Here is a 5,000-nt window from a genome sequence, read left to right as displayed (position 1 = left end):
TATGGGCTAGGCTTGTAAATGCCCTCGGGCAGATAGCCTAGTATGAACCTATGAACCTATAATATGAAGGCAAGATGATCAATTTCAACATCTGGCTTAAGTACTGGTGTCATTCAAAGGGGATCCAATGCCTGTCAGCCTGGGATGATATGCTCGACAAGCCTCGATGCTTCGCTAGGGACGGCTTGCACCTGTCACCCCTGGGCTTTCGGATATTGGCAAAGGCTCTTGCTACCCCCATAGTGCCTTTTTTAGGCAAGGCTCAAAAGACAAACCCACCTCCATAGGTATCACAAGGGATAAGAAACTAAGAGTAATGCTACTCAATGCCAGAAGTCTAAACCTCAAGATGCATGCACTCGAAACTCTCCTTAGCATGGAGAACATCGATATCTGTGCAGTAACAAAAACCTGGTTCAGGGCTCCTGAGAGCACCCCAGCACTACCAGGTTATACCTCATACCATGCTTTTCGGCCCCAAAACTTGGACCGAACCACAAAAGGAGGGGGGGTATCGATATTCATCTAAGATACCCACACCTCCAGGTTGGTGGCAAAGCATGAAGCATCAGAGACTATCCATGTGTAACTAACAGTGGGTAAAACTGCCTTCCATTTTATAGCCTGCTACAGACCACCCTCCCAAACCCAGGAACCCCACTCGGCCTTCCTGAGAACACTGGAAAATATGAAGGTCTCTCAAAACACCATTATATTGGGCAACTTCAACTACCCAAACATAGACTGGGAGCATTACTGTAGCTCCAACACTCTAGGTTCCTAGAATTCATAAACTCAAATGCTATGGAACAACTTGTTACCACTCCCACAAGAGGGGAAAACATATTGGACCTGATCATCACCAATATGGGGACTCTATGCTCCAGACAAGAAGTGTATCCCTCACTGGTAAGATCAGACCATAAACTGATCTCACTGGATATTCACATCCCGACCCCACCCCCTGCCCAGAAAACCACAGTGAAAAACTTCTCTAAAGCAAATTTCACACTCCTCAAAACCAAGATGAAATCCTTCAAAGCCCCTGGGCCTGTAGAAAATACGGCCCAGACCGCAGAATCCTTTATAAATGCATTCTATGAACACCTTCAGGAATGCATGGATCATACAATCCCAAATAAAACCAAGACCCAATCCTCCAAAGGCAGACGTCCTGTCTGGTGGACCCCAGCCATAAACAAACTACACAATAGAAAGAGGAAGCTACTACATGATAGAGCAAAATCCCAAAAAGGGAAAGCATCTCTGATCAGTATTAGCAGAAAACTAAGGGCACTCATAAAATCGTCTAAGGCCAGCTTCGAGAGAAAAATTGCACAGGACACTAAGGATAATCACAAGGCTTTCTTTAGTTATGTTAGGAACCTGTGTGGGAATTCCCAGATATGCTCAGAATTAGTCCAAAATGACAAAAAATACACCGAACCCACAGACATTGCCAACATCCTAGCTGACAGGTTCAGCGCAAACTTCTACCCCCCTCCCCACCAAAAGGGCAAATATCTATCCCAGCAGAGTGCTGCCCACCCCTGACATCTCAGATGCTCAGGTAAAAGCCGCCCTCTCAAAAGCAAAAAACACAGCATCAATGGGACCAGACGGTATCCCGGGCTGCGTCCTACATGAACTCCAAGAAGAGCTAAACCCAAACATAAAACTACTGTTCAATCTCAGCCTCACTACAGGATATGTGCCCAAAGAGTGGAGTACAGCAACAGTGGTCCCTCTCCACAAAGGTGGTGCCTCAACAGACCCTGCAAACTATCGCCCCATAAGCCTGACTAGCTTGGTCTGCAAAGCTATGGAAAGGATCATCATGGACCTCATAAATAAAGATATTGGGGACCTACAGACACTGGATCCTACCCAGTTCGGCTTTGTTAAGGGCAGATCCTGCCTCTTAAACCTGGTCGACTTCTTTGAAACAGTCACCAAGTCCATTGATGAAGGGAAGGTGGTCCACGCAGCCTACCTGGACCTCGCAAAAGCCTTCGATACAATACCCCACTCGGGCATTATAGATAAGCTCACCAGCTTAAATATAAACCCCTATGTCACTAGATGGGTTGAAAACTGGCTCAAGGACAGAACCCACATGGTTAGAATTGCTGGAGCCATGTCAGACTCCAAACCAGTTACAAGTGACATCCCACAAGGCTCAGTCCTGGGACCTCTCTTGTTTGGTATATATTTCTCGGAGGTACAGGCCAACTCAGAAGGACTGTGGCTTGACCAAGTTCGCAGATGACTGCAAACTGGGTGCCATAATCGACTCTCCAGCTGACACAAGCATCCTCCAAAAGGGCCTCATAGAAACAGACAACTGGTGCCAGAGCCATGGCCTCAAGTTAAACGCCAAAAAGTGTATAGTCATCCCCTTTGGCAAAAACAAAGTGCCCACAAATTACCACATAGGTGGTAATCCATTAAGTACAGAAGAAGTAATTAGGGACCTGGGGACCCAAGTTGATAGCAATCTCTCATTTGACAACCACGTGGCCAAAGTGGTTAGAAAAACATTTTATATAGCCCACCTAATCATGAAGGGATTCACATCTAGATTAGGGGAGGTCATCGTGCCTCTTTACTCATCCCTCATCAGGCCCATAATCAAGTACAATGCCCCTTTTGGGATGTACCTTACCAAACACCTGCAGCAACTGGAAAGACCCCAAAAGTACCTCACCAAGAGGATCAAAGGGCTCAAACAGATGCCATATGCTGCCCGGTTAAAAAAACTCCAGCTCTACTCAGTGGCATACCGCCTGCTCAGAGCCGACCTGTGCCTGACGTATAAAGCCATGTCCAACCCAGAATTATGGGACATGCTGCACCTCAAAAAATCCAAATTCCATCAAGCTACACACTTGAGAGACTTGAACCTCAGCACTGAAATAAATAGGACATGCTGGAGGGACAGATTCATAACCCAGAGGCTCCCTTCACTCTGGAATAAAATCCCAGTCCAGGTTAAGCAGAGTCCCTCATTGACTCTCTTCAAGAGGAATCTTGATGAGTGGATGGGAGTACCCCAGGTATCACTTCTGTGTCACTGTTTGATAGAGGCACAATATACTAACCTCAAAAAAGGGCATAGCAAAATTAATTTAAAATGGGTGGCGAAAGCCAAACATACCCTGGCTAGGCTTATAAATGCCCTAGGGCAGATAGCCTAGTATGAACCTATGAACCTATGAACCTATATATATATATATATATATATATATATATATATATATATATATATATATGTATATGTATGTAAATGGTTCCCCTTCAGAAGGTCGAATGGCTGAAATCTCGAAATGCATATGGTCGAGACCATATGCTCGAAATTTCAGAAGCTCGACCATCTGAATGGGGACTGGCATACAGCACAGAATGGGAGATTTCCCTTTCTGCAATGTAGTGCAACCTCAGAGTTGGTATAAATAAGTAGTGGGGGTGAGGGGAGTGCAGCGGGGCTTGCCCCCTGCAGAAACATTGTTTTGTGTTGCATTTTCTTTTCCCCTTTCAGAAGATTGAGCTCCTGAAATTCCAGCATATGGCTTTGGCCATATACATTTCGAGATTTCAGCCATTCGACCTTCTGAAGGGGAACCATATAAATATGTGTGTGTGTGTGTGTGTGTGTGTGTGTGTGTGTGTGTGTGTGTGTGTGTGTGTGTGTGTGTGTGTGTGTGTGTGTATACATATATATGTGTATATATATATATATATATATATATATATATATATATATATATATATATGTGTGTGTGTGTGTGTGTGTAGTGCACTCAGACATCTGATCCAAACTCTTAATCTCATACTGCAACAAATCTGACCAAAGGCTGTCTAAATGGGGGTGAAGAGGCCCAAACTACGGACCTCTTTCAGTTATTGCCCTCATCCCTTCCTCCCCTGCAAAACTGTTCTGCCTTGCAACAAAATAACAAGGCCTGCCAAGTCTTGAACCCAGGGCCATATAAACTACAATACAAGCAATGTAGCATTGCACCATTTCAGCCCATAAGGTAGCACTGACATTCCAATCATATCAGTTAGTACTGTCATTCTACAGTAGGGAAAGGAGTCTGTAGAATCAGTCAGGTACTCTTTATATACATGTATATATGTATGGAGATGCATATATGTGGACACATCTATACATAATTCATATATATATATATATATATATATATATATATATATATATATACATATATATATATATATAGAGAGAGAGAGATACATGCACATTTATAGCCACATATATGCATACATACATATACATATATATATATACATACATATATATATATATATATATATATATATATATATATAGAAAGGTGAATAAATACATACATATATACATAAATGTATGTATATGCATGCATACATATAAAGAAATATATGACATCTACAAACACATGCAATCAGAGGGTCATGCTGCTGCAAACTAGATGTGTATATCAGAAAATGCACTCACTGGGAGTATTCCTTTAAATGAGGAACAATGACATCTGTGCTGTAACAGGGACCTGGTTAAAGGCAGCAGGAAGCACCCTTGCACTACCAGCCTATAACACATTCCACAATTATTGGCTGCAGAAGCTGGACTGAAGCTCCAAAGGTGGTGATATTTTCATATTCATTAAGGATGCACACACCTCCAAAGTGGTAGACCAGCATTATACATTACAGATACTGCAGGCATAGCAAACCTTGGGAAGACAGTGGTTCAGGTTGTAGCCTGCTATAGATCCCCAAACATGTTCCAAGACTCCAACTTCATATCCCTAAACACCCTGAAGAATATTAATGAAAAGCCTAACACTCTCTTACTGGTTGACTTCAACTACCCCACCATTAACTGGGAAAGCTACTCATGTACCGATGCACATGCCCATCACATCGACCTGGTCCTTCCGAACATGGGGCAACTGTTGCTCTACACCAATAGTCAACTCCTACCTTGTTATACCTGAACACAA

This window comes from Protopterus annectens, chromosome 2.part2 (genome assembly GCF_019279795.1).
Source record: "Protopterus annectens isolate FY-2018-M chromosome 2.part2, PAN1.0, whole genome shotgun sequence".
Taxonomy (NCBI): Eukaryota; Metazoa; Chordata; order Ceratodontiformes; family Protopteridae; genus Protopterus; species Protopterus annectens.
This window is presented reverse-complemented; position numbering follows the sequence as displayed.